Below are 20,489 nucleotides of genomic sequence, written 5' to 3'. Positions count from 1 at the left end.
AGCACTGAAATGTTGATTAATCTATTGTCCAGGTGTGAAACAGAGCAAACATCTCCTTTCAGGGTGAAATTGTTGAAACACTTGTATAGCAAGCGGAACATGTTGAAGAAAATTCATCATATGAAGAGCAAGTGTAAGCTTATTGAAAAGGAGTATGCTAAGGTGGTTAATTAGGAGTACATGTTGTTTTGACATCATCAGATAGAGGGAGATTGTTGGGAAAAATAGAAATAATAATCTGATGAGTCAAAAGTATTTTGCAGATTTTAGAGTCTAGAGGTTTAGAGTCTGAAGTTGAAGACTCTGGAATTACTGAAGTCAACGTTTGAAGATTTCTTGAAGCCAAAGCTAAAGAATATTCTGGAAATATGTTTGCAAATTAAGAAGATATGTTTTGAAGATTTGATTTTATCTCCAGAGTTGACTTCCTAGTTAATAGGAAATTTAGTTAGTTTTTAGTTTATCTTTTCCATCTTTGTAGCTAAATAGTTTTGGAAACCAAATCTCCAGATTTGGTTTTTATCTTTATAAATAGGGACGTATGTTTCATTTGTATGATGTACTTTTGCACGATCAATTTAATCAGTCTTTTATTCCATTATCGTGTTCTCTCATTTTCTGCACTTTAATTCTTATTTATTGTATAAAGTGAGAGTCTGGTGTTCATAGTTGTATTACTGTGAACTAATAACTAGTATCAGAGCGGTAAAGGTGTAAATCCTATCTCAATAATCTTTTAAAACGATCCATATTTTCATCAAAATGTCTTCCAGTACCATTCCAACCCCAGTTATGGCTGGAAAAGGTGTGCCAATATTTGATGGCACAGATTTTGCAACTTGGAAATTGAAGGTCCTATGGTTTTAGGATCTATTCATGAAGAAGCTAAACAAGTTCTTACAACAGGACCCATTATTCCTGGTTCAATGATAGCTGATGTTCCTGCCACAGATACTGTTGCTGCACAACTTGCCAATTTTCGTGAAACACCAAGAGAAATGTGGACTGAAGCAGAAGCCATAAAGTTCAAACTGGATAGCAAGATAAGGAGTATTATTGGAAATGCTGTTACTGTTCTAATTCTCAGAAAGATCAGTCATGCCAAGACTGCTAAAGCTATGTGGGATCTGTTGCTTAATGACTATGAAGGAGTCACTGTTGTTAAGACTCAGAAGAAGAAGAATCTGATTAGATGCTATGAAAATTTTGCTGCTGGGCCTAAAGAATCTTTAAGTGATCTTCATTCAAGATTTCAGGTTCTGATAAATGACCTTGAAAGTGTTGGTGTAGAGAAAACACAACAAGTGTTGTTTCAAAAGTTCATTGAACTACTACCTTCAAACTTTGATTCTGTAATTACATCTACGGTAATTAGTGAGAAGATAGATGACTATGAGTTGAGTGAGTTGTTTGGTATACTATCAAACTTTGAGGAAACACAACTGAAGAACAAGATCAATGCTAAGAAAACTGCTAAAGATCCAGAAGCTGCATTGGTGGCTACCACAAAGAAGAATAAGCAGTTATTCTCTAGTTACTCTAGTAAGGTTGAATCTGAGAGTGATGAAACTTCTGATGATGATAGTGAATCTGATGAAGATGAGGAGATTAAAGATCTGGAAGTCCAGATGACTCTTTTGACTCAAAGGATTGAGCAAAAAAAGTTTGGTTATGAGAAGGGTAAATGCAAGGGTACTTTTGATCCAAAGAAAGCTAAATGCTTTAAGTGTGGCAAGTTAGGACACATACTACTGACTGCTGGTCTAAGGGTGAAGGAGGTTCAAACTCCAACAAGTCTGTTGACAAAGCAAGAAAGTACAAACTTAAGTACATGAAGTTAAAGAGTGAAGCAGAAAAATCTAAGAACAAAGAACAAGAGAAAGCTTTGTACACAGAAGCATGGGAAGATGAAGACTCATCATCTGATGAGGAGGAGGATAAGTGTCTTATAGCTATAATTGAAAAGGATGGTGGTTCTAGCAAGTTTGAGGAAGATCTAAAAGCTATTGAGAAGATGGATAAAGACTCTACTTGTAATAAAGTTTCTGCTTATAAGGTACAAAACTTTGTGAACTATCTTGATAATGAAAAAGTGAGAATGTTTCAGTACTTGCTGCTTGACTTTCAATGGTGTTTAGATGATATTGATAGGTTAAGAACACAAATCTTTGATCTAAAAAATATTATCAAAGACAAAGATGCTGAAATTAAAGTCTTAAAAAAATGTGAGGTTGAACTTGACACATACAAAATGGCATATATAGAAGAAACTAAAAGATTAAATATTGAATTAGGAAGATCAATTAAAAGGTCAAAACACTATGAATCAATTTGTAAATCTTGGTGTGTATCTTCCAAAAAGAATTCTGATGCCATTGCCAAACAAATTCCAAATGATGTCAAAGCTATACTAGGTGAAAACTACATATTAAATAATAATGTAGAAGTTGATCCAAGTGTATTCAAACCTGACATTTTACCAAACACATTTGTAAAATTTGATGGTGACAAAAAGATTTTAACCAATGCTTTTGTAAGATCATTAGATCCTGTTGAGCCTTCTGAGACTATAATACTTGAAAGTAGGAATCCACTAGAGTCTGAACTTTTGAAACCTTCAGACTTTAACAGTTTAGTCTCTCAAAATAAAAGTGTATGTTCTGACCTAGAGTCTGACACTCAAGAGTCAAGTTGCAAGGACAACTCTGAATCATCCTCTAACACTGACACTTGTCTAGATCCAAAAGGGTCAACTAAAAGAAGGTCAAAGTCAAAACAAGCAAAGACTATTCAAAAACTCAAAAAGGAAATTTCAAAACTCAATGAAAAAATCAAGAGTCAAGAAAAACCTTCAGTTAAAAGAACATCTTGTTTTCCTAAGAAAATTAAGAAGGAATGGAAACCTAAAGCTTGTGAAAATAAAAGTGTCTTAAAATCTGTTAAGGACAAGTTGATCTGGATTAGAAACAAAGCTTTTGTCTGGAGAGTAAAGGGTACTCCAATTGAACCCACTGAAAAGTGGGTTCCCCTTAAAAACTAATCATTCTCTTTTGTTTGTGTCTTGTGTAGCAGATAATATGTGGTATCTGGATAGTGGTTGCTCAAGACACATGACTGGGTGCAAAGAGCATCTAGTAGGGTTTGTTGAAGAAAAGGGTCCTTCTGTAAGATATGGGGATAATTCTGTTGCAAAGACTATTGGTTATGGTACTGTTAAAGCTGGAAGTGTTACATTTAAGAAAGTTGCTTTAGTTGAAGGGTTGAAGCATAATCTGCTAAGTGTGAGCCAAAGTCTGATGAAGGTATATTTATGGGATGTTCTTCTGTATCCAAAGCTTACAGAGTATATAATCAGAGGAGAATGAAGATTGAAGAATCCATCAATGTTTCCTTTGATGAAAGTTCTTTAAAAATAGTTCAGTCATCCAGTACTGAGTTATCTGCACTTGGTGAATTGTCAAATTTAATTTCTGAAAATAGTGTTCAGACTCAGGATTCAGAGTCTGAATCAGATGAACCAAACTTGTCTGGTTTGAAAAATGAAATTGCAGATAATACTCACACAGAAGAATCTCCACAGGAAGATGAGTCTGATGTCAATCAAGAAAGTGATCAGTCATCAAATACCACCTTGGATCCTATTGTTCCTACTAGAAAATCATCTAGAAATATAATTCCTAAAAAGCATCTTAAGGATTATGTTGTGGATCCTACAGAAGTAGATGAAGCATTGGCTGAAAATGATTGGGTTGAGGCTATGACTGAAGAATTGACAGAATTTGAAAGGAATGATGTATGGGAGTTGGTTCCAAAGCCTGCTGGTAAAACTGCAATTGGCACACAATGGGTTTACAGAAACAAGGTTGACAAAGATGGTATTGTAATCAGAAATAAAGCAAGGTTGGTTGCTCAAGGGTATAGACAAAAAGAAGGAATAGACTATGATGAGACTTTTGCTCCTGTTGCTAGAATTGAGGCTATTAGATTGTTTCTGGCATATGCTGCATACAAAGATTTCAAGGTGTTTCAAATGGATGTAAAGAGTGCTTTCTTGAATGGCAAACTGCAAGAAGAGGTTTATGTGAAACAACCTCCTGGGTTCAAAAGTAATAAATTTCCTAAGCATGTCTACAAATTGAATAAAGCATTGTATGGTCTGAAGCAAGCTCCCAGAACCTGGTATGATACCTTGTCAACATTTTTTCTAGAAAAGAATTTTTCCAGAGGAGCTATTGACAAGACTTTGTTTATCAAAATGGATAAAGGTGATGTGTTACTTGTTCAAATTTATGTTGATGACATTATTTTTGGGTCTACTAATCCACACTTGAGAAAATGGTTTTCTGACATTATGTCTAAAGAGTACAGAATGAGTAATTTATGTACTTTAAACTATTTTATTGGGCTGCAAATAAAACAGAGTTATGAGGGTATTTTTATTAACCAGAGTAACTATATTTCTGACATGTTAACTAAATATGGTTTTAAAAATTGTTCCTCTTTAAGAACTCCAATGAGTGTTTCTGAAAAACTTGATAAAGATGAGTCTAGGAAACCTACCTGTCAATCAACCTATAGAGGTATGATTGGATCTTTGCTATACTTAACTGCAAGTAGACCTGATATAATGTTTGCTACTTGTCTTTGTGCACGTTACCAATCTGATCCTAGGGAGTCTCATTATAAATCTGTGAAAAGAATTTTTAGGTACTTAAAAGGTACCCCTAACCTGGGTCTTTGGTATTCTAAAGACTCAGGGTTTGATCTAATTGGTTACACAGATGCAGACTATGCAGGGTGAAAATTAGACAGAAAAAGCACTTCTGGTGGATGTCAATTGCTAGGTGTAAAGTTAGTTAGCTGGTCTAGTAAAAAGCAGAATTCTGTGGCCACTTCCACATCAGAAGCTGAATATGTTGCTGCAGAAAGTTGTTGTGCTCAGTTACTTTAGATGCAACATCAACTCCTAAATTTTGGGTTAACATTGACCAACACTCCAATAATGTGTGACAATGAGAGTGAAATTGCTATTACTGAGAATCCAGTGTTTCACTCAAGAACCAAACATATCGAAATCAGGCATCATTTTATAAGGGATTGTGTTGAAAAGGTCAAAGTGTTTTTAAAGCATATTGGCACTAAGGATCAATTGGCAGATATTTTCACTAAAGCACTTCCTGAGGAAAGGCATTTTTATCTTCTGGGACAACTTGGAATGTTAAATCCATCAATTGAAATGTTGTCCAGTGATGATATTTCCTAAAATGTTATTGTAAAAAATAAAAAAAAAATAATAAAAAAAAAATAGAGTCTGGTTGACGTCATATTCAGAGTCTGGATGACATCATATTATTCAGAGTCTGGGAAAGTTTACTCTGGTGTATTTTTACTGTAAAATCGTTTCCTTATTTAGTCAAATAAAGTTTTTCTTTATTCTATTTTCTAAAGTAAAAAGGTTAAATTTTGAATGGGGGTTAATGGTAACTTTTTGAAATTTTTGTGTCAGGAGTATTTATTCTGTGCTTATCTCTCCTATTTTTGCTCTTCAAAATCTTCTTCAAGCTAATCTCCTACAATAAACCCTAATCTCTCTCATTCGATCATCATCTTCTTCAAAAATTCTCTCGGTTTTCATAATTCGCTCGTGTTCTTGAAAGTTTTTGGTTGAAGCTAATGGAAAATACGAAGTTCATCCCTTTTGTTCTTGTACCCACTGATAACATGATTAGGGCTAAAGATTTCAAAGGAGGAAAAGATGTTCAAGTCTCGGCTAATAATAGGGTTGCTTGTGGTACTATTCCTGAGAATTTTGCTAATGAAGGGTATGAGGATTTGGTACTGTTCATGCGAAATCACCCTTTGAAGGATGCTTTCTTCAAGACTACAATCATGTTTCCAGAGATGTTAGGAGAATTTTGGTACACTTGCGTTGGGAACAGAGAAGCTAGGACTATTACTGATACTTACAGAGATGGTAACAATTCTTTAACTCTTACTGAAAATCATTTAAGAGTTGCTTTAAATCTTCCTGTTCAAGATAACTTTGTTAGAACTGTGTCAAGATCTGCTGTAAGATCTTGTTTTCCTATGGTTGGTCAACCTTTAACTGATTCATCTGTTAAAATCAGTATGTTTTCTCCAAGGTGGATGTTCTTGTTGTCAAATATTACTAGAAGTCTGAGTTTCAAGTGTGGTAGTTTGCCTGAAATTAATGATTTTGAGGCATATCTGTTTCATGCTATAATCACAGGGTGGAATATTGATTTTGCACGTTTATACTTCAATGAACTCTTGGTTCTCACTGAAAAAACTCCAAGGGATCATAATGTACCTTTTATCAGAATCTTAAGTCTTATGTTTGAACAAGCTATGACTCCTGCTTTGTATGATGGGCTTAAAGTATTTGGTGTGTATGAGTATACATCTATTCCAGAATGTAGTGTCAGAATATTTCACAGCCACATTGTGAATGATCAAGAAGTTGCTCTTACTTTTGCTATGATGCATTGGGTCAATCTTGGCCGTGCAGACCCACCTATAGATTCTGAGCAATCAGAGTCTGCAGGGGCATCTTCCACAGAATCTGAGCAATCATGGTCTGAAGAAGATCACAACAATGGTCAACAACAATTTTTAGAATCTGAGCAATTAGATTCTACCCTCACACAATCTCCACCCCATGTTGTTACTCATACAGAGCAGGCTGAGGACAAGAATGAGGAAATCCCACCTCATTCTAACCCATCTTCACCCACTGCTACTGAGCAAGTTTCCCACTCAACTCACCTTATGAACTCACCAGTTCATACAGAGAATACCACCATAATTGAAACCTTAGATGATACAGCACTTGTGGATTCACCTCTAAAATTCACTAGGCAAAGTGCTTCTAGTACTACTCCATCACCTCTGCTAGAGGTTGGTGAGAGGAGTGATTTGACCCAACCTAAACCTGATAGGTTAGTAAACTTGGATACCCATATTACAGTCACTGAAGAAACCCACTCAGTTGACTTACATGAAGAAGTCCCAATCCTGGACTCAAATAACCAAATCCAAAAACCAGCTGAAATGGCCAAGCCAACTTTTACCCCAGACTTAAGTCTGTCACTACCCACCCAAAATATTCCATCCTTACACATTCTTGCACAGGCTGCCAATGTTACACTCATGTCACAGGGTGTGATACAGGCCTCAAATCCTTCTATGTCCTAAGATCGCCCTACTTTTCAATAGAAAGGTTGTGAGGACATACCAACCCTACCCATATCCATTGGTAATACTTCTCAGACTGAGGCACAAGTCACTATGGTTGGTCTGAATCAGGCTTTGACCAATTTGACTAAGAAGTTTGATGACAAGCTTTCTGATGTGTAGTCTAAATTTGATAATCTTAATCTTCACTTTAATAATAATTTTGTTTCTAAAGATGAGATGATGGAGGTGAGGAAGATGGTTGGGGATGTGCAGGGGTTGACTGGTCCAAGTGGTGCAGGGTCTGTAACAGATATTATTCAGAGGTTGACAGAATTGGAGAAGAAAATGGTTGGTTGATGAACTGAGAGATTGCTTTACTGAGTTTGCATATGATATTAGTTCTCTTAAAGCTCAACAGACTGAAGTTTGGAAGTTCCTTTCTTCTATTCCTTTAGATGATGTCAAAAAGGGGGAGAAAAGGAAAAGGTCAAATGATGCAAATGATGCAGGTATTGAGGGGGAGCAATCCAAGAAGGCTCAAATTGAGGGGGAGCAATCCAAAAAGAATCAGGTTGAGGGGGAGGGTATTATTGTCAGGGGTGCTGGTAACAATCAGGGGAGTTCTAGTGGTGTTTTGGTTGTTGCTATGCAAAGAACATATGGTGATCTTAGGGCTCAGATGAACAAGAGGTTCAGATTCAGAAGAAATGATGGTGATGTTGTGAAAGTTGAGGTTGAAAAGTCTGAGTTTGAAGGTGTGATTCTATTGCTAACAATGACTCATTTGCCAGACAGGAGGTTAAGAGTTAAAATGAATTAAATTGTTCGTTTAGGTTTTTGTGAATGGAGAGGCATAGCTGTTTGTATTAAGGAGTATACAGGGGATCAGGTTATTGTGAATGAAGTGTTGAAGAGGGTGTGTATGTTGATTCACTTAGTGTTTGAAGAAAGGGTTTATCAGTTCTAAAGATTATGAGGTGTTTTGTAGAGCTTTTAATCTGGGAATGAAAGAAAGAAGAGTTAAGGGATATATTGAAAGATATGCTGTTCCTGAGCATATGGAGTTTGTTGATAATAAGTATGTTGAATACTTGGATGGTTTGATGATTAAGACCACTGGAAATCAAAAGATGTTGATTAGGTGTGATCAGTTTGAAGAGACAAGCACTGAAATGTTGATTAATCTATTGTCCAGGTGTGAAACAGAGCAAACATCTCCTTTCAGGGTGAAATTGTTGAAACACTTGTATAGCAAGTTGAACATGTTAAAGAAAATTTCTCATATGAAGAGCAAGTGTAAGCTTATTGAAAAGGAGTATGCTAAGGTGGTTAATTAGGAGTACAGGTTGTTTTGACATCATCAGATAGGGGGATATTGCTGGGAAAAATAAAAATAATAATCTAATGAGTCAAAAGTATTTTTGCAGATTTTAGAGTCTGGAGGTTTAGAGTCTGAAGTTGCAGACTCTGGAATTACTGAAGTCAACGTTTTTCTTGAAGCCAAAGCTAAAGAATATTCTGAAGATATGTTTGCAAATTAAGAAGATATGTTTTGAAGATTTGATTTTATCTCCAGAGTTGACTTCCTAGTTAATAGGAAATTTAGTTGGTTTTTAGTTTATCTTTTCCATCTTTGTAGCTAAATAGTTTTGGAAACCAAATCTCCAGATTTGGTTTTTATCTGTATAAATAGGGACGTATGTTTCATATTTATGATGTACTTTTGCACGATCAATTTAATAAGTCTTTTATTCCATTATCGTGTTCTCTCATTTTCTGCACTTTAATTCTTATTTATTGTATAAAGTGAGAGTCTGGTGTTCATAGTTGTATTACTGTGAACAAATGTAGTGACCCGAACTTTTCCAAGCCTTTCTATGATTATATGTTTAATGAAAACTATATTTACATGATTAAATGTTTCCAACATGTTAAACAATCAAACTTGTTAAGACTTGGTTAATTGAAACGGAAATTTTGTAAACGTCTGATTATCCAGTTTGACCAATGATTCACGAACGCTATAAGTTGTATATGACATGATGATACATAAATGAATAAATATATATGTTTAACATGATATAATGATCATCAAGTATCTCATTAAAAATAGTAACAATAAGTTATATACTTAAAAAGGAGACTATTGACGTATGAAACTCGAAACGATACATATAACGATTATCGTTATAACCACATCTTACTAAATATATATGAAGCATATTAATACATTGTTATATTATATATAACATGATAATATGATAATTAAATATATCATTAAGTGTATTAACAATGAACTACATAAGTAAAAACAAGACTACTAACTTAAGGATTTCGAAACGAGACATATATGTAACGATTATCGTTGTAACGACATTTAAATGTATATATCATATTAAGATATATTAATATATCATAATATCATGATAATATAATAATTAAAAATCTCATTTGATATTATAAACATTGGGTTAACAACATTTAACAAGATCGTTAACCTAAAGATTTCAAAACAACACTTACATGTAACGACTAACGATGACTTAACGACTCAGTTAAAATGTATATACATGTAGTGTTTTAATATGTAATCATACACTTTTGAAAGACTTCAAGACACTTATCAAAATACTTCTACTTAACAAAAATGCTTACAATTACATCCTCGTTCAGTTTCATCAACAATTCTACTCGTATGCACCCGTATTCGTACTCGTACAATACATAGCTTTTAGATGTATGTACTATTGGTATATACACTCCAATGATCATCTCTTAGCAGCCCATGTGAGTCACCTAACACATGTGGGAACCATCATTTGGCAACTAGCATGAAATATCTCATAAAATTACAAAAATACGAGTAATCATTCATGACTTATTTACATGAAAACAAAATTACATATCCTTTATATCTAATCCATACGCCAACGACCAAAAATACCTACAAACACTTTCATTCTTCAATTTTCTTCATCTAATTGATCTCTCTCAAGTTCTATCTTCAAGTTCTAAGTGTTCTTCATAAATTCTACAAGTTCTAGTTTCATAAAATCAAGAATACTTTCAAGTTTGCTAGCTCACTTCCAATCTTGTAAGGTGATCATCCAACCTCAATAAATCTTTGTTTCTTACAGTAGGTTATCATTCTAATACAAGGTAATAATCATATTCAAACTTTGGTTCAATTTCTATAACTATAACAATCTTATTTCAAGTGATGATCTTACTTGAACTTGTTTTCGTGTCATGATTCTGCTTCAAGAACTTCGAGCCATCCAAGGATCCGTTAAAGCTAGATCCATTTTTTTCTTTTCCAGTAGGTTTATCCAAGGAACTTAAGGTAGTAATAATGTTCATAACATCATTCGATTCATACATAAAAAGCTATCATATTCGAAGTGGTAAACTAGTAATCACTAGAACATAGTTTAGTTAATTCTAAACTTGTTCGCAAATAAAGTTAATCCTTCTAACTACACTTTTAAAATCAACTATACACATGATCTATATCTATATGATATGCTAACTTAATGATTTAAAACCCGAAAACACGATAAACACCATAAAACCGGATTTACGCCGTCGTAGTTACAACCGGGGGCTGTTTTGGTTTGGATAATTAAAAACTATGAAAAACTTTGATTTAAAAGCTATACTTCTGGGAAAATGATTTTTCTTATGAACATGAAACCATATCCAAAAATCATGGTTAAACTCAAAGTGAAAGTATGTTTTTCAAAACAGTCATCAAGATGTCGTTCTTTCGACGGAAATGACTACCTCTTTCAAAAACAACTTGTAACTTGTATTTCCGACTATAAACCTATACCTTTTCTATTTATTTTCATAAAGTCAAGTTCAATACGAAACCGTGGCCACTTAAATCACTCAAAACGGATTAGAAACGAAGAAATGGCGAGCAAAACAAAATTGGTAAAAACTACTCATTTTAGCTACGTGAAAATTGGTAACAAATCTATTCCAACCATAACTTAATCAACTTGTATTATATATTATGTAATCTTGAGATACCATAGACACGTATACAATATTTCGACCTATCATGTCGACACATCTATATATATTTTGGAACAACCATAGACACTCTATATGTGAATGTTGGAGTTAGCTATACAGGGTTGAGGTTGATTCCAAAATATATATAGTTTGAGTTGTGATCAATACTGAGATATGTATACACTGGGTCGTTGATTGATTCAAGATAATATATATATCGATTTATTTCTGTATATCTAACTGTGGACAACTAGTTGTAGGTTACTAACGAGGACAGCTGACTTAATAAACTTAAAACATCAAAATGTATCAAAAGTGTTGTAAATATATTTTGAACATACTTTGATATATATGTACATATTTGTTATAGGTTCGTGAATCGACCAGTGGCCAAGTCTTACTTCCTGACGAAGTAAAAAATCTGTGAAAGTGAGTTATAGTCCCACTTTTAAAATCTAATATTTTTGGGATGAGAATACATGCAGGTTTTATAAATGATTTACAAAATAGACACAAGTACGTGAAACTACATTCTATGGTTGAATTATCGAAATCAAATATGCCCCTTTTTATTAAGTCTGGTAATCTAAGAATTAGGGAACAGACACCCTAATTGACGCGAATAGTAAAGATAGATCTATTAGGCCTAACAAACCCCATCCAAAGTACCGGATGCTTTAGTACTTCAAAATTTATATCATATTCGAAGGGTGTCCCGGAATGATGGGGATATTCTTATATATGCATCTTGTTAATGTCAGTTACCAGGTGTTCACCATATGAATGAATTTTATCTCTATGTATGGGATGTATATTGAAATATGAAATCTTGTGGTCTATTATTATGATTTGATAATATATAGGTTAAACCTATAACTCACCAACATTTTTTGTTGACGTTTTAAGCATGTTTATTCTCAGGTGATTATTAAGAGCTTCTGCTGTTGCATACTAAAATAAGGACAAGATTTGGAGTCCATGCTTGTATGATATTATGTAAAAACTGCATTCAAGAAACTTATTTTTGATGTAATATATTCTTATTGTAAACCATTATGTAATGGTCGTGTGTAAACGGTATATTTTAGATTATCATTATTTGATAATCTACGTAATGCTTTTTAAACCTTTATAGATAAAATAAAGGTTATGGTTGTTTTAAAAATGAATGCAGTCTTTGAAAAACGTCTCATATAGAGGTCAAAACCTCGCGACGAAATCAATTAATATGAAACGTTTATAATCAATATGAACGGGACTTTTCAGTTGGTATCAGAGCGTTGGTCTTAGAGAACCAGAATTTTGCATTAGTGTGTCTTATCGAGTTTGTTAGGATACATTAGTGAGTCTGGACTTCGACCGTGTTTACTTGAAAAATGATTGCTTAACAAATTTTGTTGGAAACTATATATTTTTAACATGTGAATATTATGTGATATATTAATCTCTTAACGCGTTTGATATTATGTGATAGATGTCTACCTCTAGAACAAGTCCCATTGACTCACCTAATAATAATGAAGAGTCAAATATAAATTGGAATGATTCGTGGACTGATTCACAAGTTCCCGAAGAGGAACTGGAAGAAGAGTCGGAACCGGAAGAAGAATCGGAACCGGAAGAAGAATCGGAACCGGAAGAAGAAATAGAACCAGTGGGGGAAATAATAAAACGGTTAAGTAGAAGAAAATCCTCAACCAACCGACCAAAGTTAATTATGGTCAATGGTGTTTCCGCCAAGGAAGCAAAGTATTGGGAGGATTACCAATTCTCCGATGAATCGGATCCCGACAAGGATTCCGATGATGTTATAGAAATTACCCCAACACAATTTAATAAGGCAAAAGAGAACAATAAGGGAAAGGGCATAAAAATAGAGAAATTTGATTCCAAACCCGATGAACTTTATATGTATCGTCAACACCCGTATTTCTTAAGTTGTGACAATAACCCGGGAACCTCTAAACCACCAGGTTTTTCTAAACCAATGTGGAAAACGACGGCTCGTATTAGGGGAACATCATATATCCCTAGAAACTTGGCAAAACGAACCAAAACTGAAGAAGAAGAAATGAGCGAGTCGGAATAAGATAGTTGTATTCGTGTGGTGTAATATATGTAATATAGTGTGCTTATGCTTTATGATATATGTAAAAATTGCTTGTATTAATAAGTATTTTTTTATGAATCTAACTCTTGTCTATTTTACAGTATAAAAACACAAAATGGATAGACAACTCAATATTTTAAGAGACCTACCCGGAGACATGATTGATGAAATCTTGTCTAGAGTCGGTCAGAATTCCTCGGCACAACTATTTAAGGCGAGATCAGTTTGTAAGACATTCGAAGAACGTTCCAAGAATGCCTTGGTTTATAAAAGGCTTTCGTTCGAAAGATGGGGGATATCACATTGGGAAATCCATAAGTTACGATGTGTTTACTTTGACGCATATATTGCGGGGAACCTAAATGCTATTTTGCGCAACGGGTTAAGAAATTATTTTGACTCAATATATCCTAATATAGGACTTCGTGATTTAGAAAAAGTGGCTAACATGCAACATAAAGAAGCATGTTATGCTTACGGGTTAGTAATGTTCGCTTCTCACCAAAGTGAGAACAAGAACATCGGGCTACAACTATTAAACAAAACGTTCCCACAAGTGACGGACTCAGTAGTTGGGGTGAGAAACAAGGTTTTTAGATTGTTACGGGACTGTTGGACATTACGTAACCCTCGTCCCTTTGACGATGTTACAACACGCTGTCTTATCAACGGCCATAACGGTTATGTTCCACAAGACCAAGGATGGGAAGTAGTCCTAGTAAAACCAGAATGCATGACTTGTTTCTGGACGTATGAATTACGTGTCTTTATTGCCTTTGCTGAACGACTTGTGTACTAGCTAGAATTATCTTCACAACTATCTTGTATCAAAGTTATTGTGTGCTATATTTCATGTTATATGTAAAATAAGCGGTATTGTAAGTTTGTAAAATATTGTGAAAAAGTTTGAACGCGAAATATTATTATAATCAGTTTTTCATATAGAATTGTAGTAGTTGAATTGTATATTAGCTACTAAATATGAACTTAATGGGTAGGTACTACCCGAATTTAAACTTATAAAACGCTAATATGAAGAAAAAGCTTTTATAAATGAGTTCATATTATGCTACGAGATACTATTAACTACTCTTAATATTCTGTATGATTAACTTGTTTCATTTGACTATTTGAAGGAAATGGCACCGACTACTCGACAAACCATGAATATGAGCGAAGAGGAATTTCGTACCTTTCTTGCTGCAAACATAGCCGCAGTACAGGCTACGCTACATACCAACAATAACCTTGGATCTAGCAGTACAGGAAATCGTGTAGGATGCACCTACAAAGAATTCACTGCCTGCAAACCTTTGGAATTTGATGGAACCGAAGGACCGATCGGATTGAAACGGTGGACCGAGAAGGTCGAATCGGTGTTTGCCATAAGTAAGTGTACTGAAGATGACAAAGTGAAGTACGCTACGCATACCTTCACAGGTACTGCGTTAACATAGTGGAATACCTATCTAGAGCAAGTGGGACAAGATGATGCTTACGCACTACCGTGGTCAGCATTCAAGCACTTGATGAACGAGAAGTACCGTCCCAGAACCGAGGTCAATAAGCTCAAGACAGAACTTAGAGGGTTACGAACCCAAGGATTTGATATTACCACGTACGAAAGACGATTCACAGAATTGTGCCTATTGTGTCCGGGAGCGTTCGAAGATGAGGAAGAGAAGATCGACGCGTTTGTGAAAGGATTACCGGAAAGAATCCAAGAAGATATAAGTTCACACGAGCCCGCCTCCATACAACAGGCATGTAGAATGGCTCATAAACTAGTGAACCAGATTGAGGAAAGAATTAAAGAACAGGCGGCTGAAGAGGCCAATGTGAAGCAAGTCAAAAGAAAGTGGGAGGAAAACGGTGATAAGAATCACCAATACAACAACAACAGCAATTACAACAATAATCGCAACAACTATCCCAACAATCGCAACATCAATCGCAACTACAACAAACGGCCCAACAACAACAACAACAACTATAACAATTATCCCAACAACAATAACAACCGCAACAACAACAATAATCAGAAGCAGCTATGCCAAACGTGTGAAAAGTATCACTCGGGGTTCTGCACCAAATTTTGCAACAAGTGTAAAAGAAATGGTCATAACGCGGTGAAGTGTGAGGTCTACGGACCAGGGGTTAACAGAACGAAAGGAACATATGGTGTCGGAACGAGTAATGGTAGAGCAAGTAGTGTCGGAGCAAGTTATGCCAATGTTGTTTGTTATAAATGTGGAAAACCGGGCCACATTATTAGAAATTTCCCGAACCAGGAGAACACGAATGGACAAGGCCGCGGAAGAGTTTTCAATATTAATGCGGCAGAGGCACAGAAAGACCCGGAGCTTGTTACGGGTACGTTTCTTATTGACGATAAATCTGCTTATGTTTTATTTGATTCGGGTGCAGATAGAAGCTATATGAGTAGAGAATTTTGTGCTAAATTAAGTTGCCCATTGGCGCCTTTGGATAGTAAATTTTTACTCGAATTAGCAAATGGTAAATTAATTTCGGCAGATAATATATGTCGGAATCGAGAAATTAAACTGGTTAGCGAAACATTTAAGATTGACTTGATACCAGTAGAGTTAGGGAGTTTTGATGTGATAATCGGTATGAACTGTTTGAGAGAAGTGAAAGCAGAGATCATTTGTTACAAAAATGCAAATCGCATTATACGAAAAAAAGGAAAACCCTTAATGGTGTACGAAGAAAAGAGCAACGCGAAGTTAAATCTTATTAGTAACCTGAAGGCACAAAAACTAATAAGAAAAGGTTGCTATGCTGTACTAGCACACGTCAAGAAAGTGAATTCCGAAGAAAAGAACATCAATGATATTCCCGTCACAAAAGAATTTCTCGATGTATTTCTGAAAGAATTACCGGAACTACCTCCACACCGATCCGTTGAATTTCAAATAGACCTTGTACCGGGAGCTGCACCAATAGCTCATGCTCCATACAGACTCGCACCTAGTGAAATGAAGGAACTTCAGAGCCAATTACAAGAACTTTTAGAGCGTGGTTTCATTCGACCAAGCACATCACCGTGGGGAGCTCCTGTTTTGTTTGTCAAGAAGAAAGATGGTACATTCAGGTTGTGTATCGACTACCGAGAGTTGAACAAACTTACCATCAAGAACCGCTACCCACTACCGAGAATCGATGACTTATTTGATCAACTACAAGGCTCGTCTATTTATTCGAAGATCGATTTACGTTCTGGATATCATCAAATGCGGGTGAAGGAGGATGATATTCCAAAGACTGCTTTTAGGACGCGTTACGGTCATTACGAGTTTATGGTTATGCCGTTTGGATTGACTAACGCACCAGCTGTGTTCATGGACCTCATGAACCGAGTGTGTGGGCCATATCTTGACAAGTTTGTCATTGTTTTCATCGATGACATACTTATTTACTCGAAGAATGATCAAGAGCACGAAGAACATTTGAGAAAAGTGCTAGAGTTGCTGAGAAAAGAAAAACTGTACGCTAAGTTTTCAAAGTGTGCATTTTGGTTGGAAGAAGTTCAATTCCTCGGTCACATAGTGAACAAAGAAGGTATTCAGGTGGATCCAGCAAAGATCGAAACCGTTGAAAATTGGGAAACCCCGAAAACTCCGAAACACATACGCCAGTTTTTAGGACTAGCGGGTTACTACAGAAGGTTCATCCAAGACTTTTCCAGAATAGCAAAACCCTTGACTGCATTAACGCATAAAGGGAAGAAATTTGAATGGAAAGATGAACAAGAGAAAGCATTTCAATTGTTAAAGAAAAAGTTAACTACGGCACCTATATTGTCATTACCTGAAGGGAATGATGATTTTGTGATATATTGTGACACCTCAAAGCAAGGTCTCGGTTGTGTATTAATGCAACGAATAAAAGTAATTGCTTATGCATCTAGACAATTGAAGATTCACGAACAGAATTATACGACGCATGATTTGGAATTAGGCGCGGTTGTTTTTGCATTAAAGACTTGGAGGCACTACTTATATGGGGTCAAAAGTATTATATATACCGACCACAAAAGTCTTCAACACATATTTAATCAGAAACAACTGAATATGAGGCAGCGTAGGTGGATTGAATTGTTGAATGATTACGACTTTGAGATTCGTTATCACCCGGGGAAGGCAAATGTGGTAGCCGACGCCTTGAGCAGGAAGGACAGAGAACCCATTCGAGTAAAATCTATGAATATTATGATTCACAATAACCTTACTACTCAAATAAAGGAGGCACAACAAGGAGTTTTAAAAGAGGGAAATTTAAAGGATGAAATACCCAAAGGATCGGAGAAGCATCTTAATATTCGGGAAGACGGAACCCGGTATAGGGCTGAAAGGATTTGGGTACCAAAATTTGGAAATATGAGAGAAATGGTACTTAGAGAAGCTCATAAAACCAGATACTCAATACATCCTGGAACGGGGAAGATGTACAAGGATCTCAAGAAACATTTTTGGTGGCCGGGTATGAAAGCTGATGTTGCTAAATACGTAGGAGAATGTTTGACGTGTTCTAAGGTCAAAGCTGAGCATCAGAAACCATCAGGTCTACTTCAACAACCCGAAATCCCGGAATGGAAATGGGAAAACATTACCATGGATTTCATCACTAAATTGCCAAGGACTGCAAGTGGTTTTGATACTATTTGGGTAATAGTTGATCGTCTCACCAAATCAGCACACTTCCTGCCAATAAGAGAAGATGACAAGATGGAGAAGTTAGCACGACTGTATTTGAAGGAAGTCATCTCCAGACATGGAATACCAATCTCTATTATCTCTGATAGGGATGGCAGATTTATTTCAAGATTCTGGCAGACATTACTGCAAGCATTAGGAACTCGTCTAGACATGAGTACTGCCTATCATCCACAAACTGATGGGTAGAGCGAAAGGACGATACAAACGCTTGAAGACATGCTACGAGCATGTGTTATTGATTTCGGAAACAGTTGGGATCGACATCTACCGTTAGCAGAATTTTCCTACAACAACAGCTACCATTCAAGCATTGAGATGGCGCCATTTGAAGCACTTTATGGTAGAAAGTGCAAGTCTCCAATTTGTTGGAGTGAAGTGGGGGATAGACAGATTACGGGTCCGGAGATAATACAAGAAACTACAGAGAAGATCATCCAAATTCAACAACGGTTGAAAACCGCCCAAAGTCGACAAAAGAGCTACGCCGACATTAAAAGAAAAGATATAGAATTTGAAATTGGAGAGATGGTCATGCTTAAGGTTGCACCTTGGAAAGGTGTTGTTCGATTTGGTAAACGAGGGAAATTAAATCCAAGGTATATTGGACCATTCAAGATTATTGATCGTGTCGGACCAGTAGCTTACCGACTTGAGTTACCTTAACAACTCGCGAATGTACATAACACTTTCCACGTCTCGAATTTGAAGAAATGTTTTGCTAAAGAAGATCTCACTATTCCGTTGGACGAAATCCAAATCAATGAAAAACTTCAATTCATTGAAGAACCCATTGAAATAATGGATCGTGAGGTTAAGAGACTTAAACAAAACAAGATACCGATTGTTAAGGTTCAATGGAATGCTCGTAGAGGACCCGAGTTCACCTAGGAACGAGAAGATCAGATGAAGAAGAAGTACCCGCACTTATTTCCAGAAGATGAGCCAACACCTCCAATCGCTTAAAATTTCGGGACGAAATTTATTTAACGGGTAGGTACTGTAGTGACCCGAACTTTTCCGAACCTTTCTATGATTATATGTTTAATGAAAACTATATTTACATGATTAAATGTTTCCAACATGTTAAGCAATCAAACTTATTAAGACTTGGTTAATTGAAACGGAAATTTTGTAAACGTCTGATTACCCAGTTTGACCAATGATTCACGAACGCTATAAGTTGTATATGACATGATGATACATAAATGAATAAATATATATGTTTAACATGATATAATGATCATCAAGTATCTCATTAAAAATAGTAACAATAAGTTATATACTTAAAAAGGAGACTATTGACGTATGAAACTCGAAACGATACATATAACGATTATCGTTATAACCACGTCTTACTAAATATATATGAAGCATATTAATACATTGTTATATTATATATAACATGATAATATGATAATTAAATATATCATTAAGTGTATTAACAATGAACTACATAAGTAAAAACAAGACTACTAACTTAAGGATTTCGAAACGAGACATATATGTAACGATTATCGTTGTAACGACATTTAAATGTATATATCATATTAAGATATATTAATATATCATAATATCATGATAATATAATAATTTAAAATCTCATTTGATATTATAAACATTGGGTTAACAACATTTAACAAGATCGTTAACCTGAAGATTTCAAAACAACACTTACATGTAACGACTAACGATGACTTAACGACTCAGTTAAAATGTATATACATGTAGTGTTTTAATATGTAATCATACACTTTTGAAAGACTTCAAGACACTTATCAAAATACTTCTACTTAACAAAAATGCTTACAATTACATCCTCGTTCAGTTTCATCAACAATTCTACTCGTATGCACCCGTATTCGTACTCGTACAATACACAGCTTTTAGATGTATGTACTATTGGTATATACACTCCAATGATCAGCTCTTAGAAGCCCATGTGAGTCACCTAACACATGTGGGAACCATCATTTGGCAACTAGCATGAAATATCTCATAAAATTACAAAAATATGAGTAATCATTCATGACTTATTTACATGAAAACAAAATTACATATCCTTTATATCTAATCCATACACCAACGACCAAAAACACATACAAACACTTTCATTCTTCAATTTTCTTCATCTAATTGATCTCTCTCAAGTTCTATCATCAAGTTCTAAGTGTTCTTCATAAATTCTACAAGTTCTAGTTTCATAAAATCAAGAATACTTTCAAGTTTGCTAGCTCACTTCCAATCTTGTAAGGTGATCATCCAACCTCAAGAAATATTTGTTTCTTACAGTAGGTTATCATTCTAATACAAGGTAATAATCATATTCAAACTTTGTTTCAATTTCTATAACTATAACAATCTTATTTCAAGTGATGATCTTACTTGAACTTGTTTTCGTGTCATGATTCTGCTTCAAGAACTTC

This window comes from Rutidosis leptorrhynchoides, chromosome 6, assembly GCF_046630445.1.
Source record: "Rutidosis leptorrhynchoides isolate AG116_Rl617_1_P2 chromosome 6, CSIRO_AGI_Rlap_v1, whole genome shotgun sequence".
Classification (NCBI taxonomy): domain Eukaryota; kingdom Viridiplantae; phylum Streptophyta; class Magnoliopsida; order Asterales; family Asteraceae; genus Rutidosis; species Rutidosis leptorrhynchoides.
The sequence above is the reverse complement of the archived record's forward strand: the minus strand, read 5'-3'. Positions refer to the sequence as shown.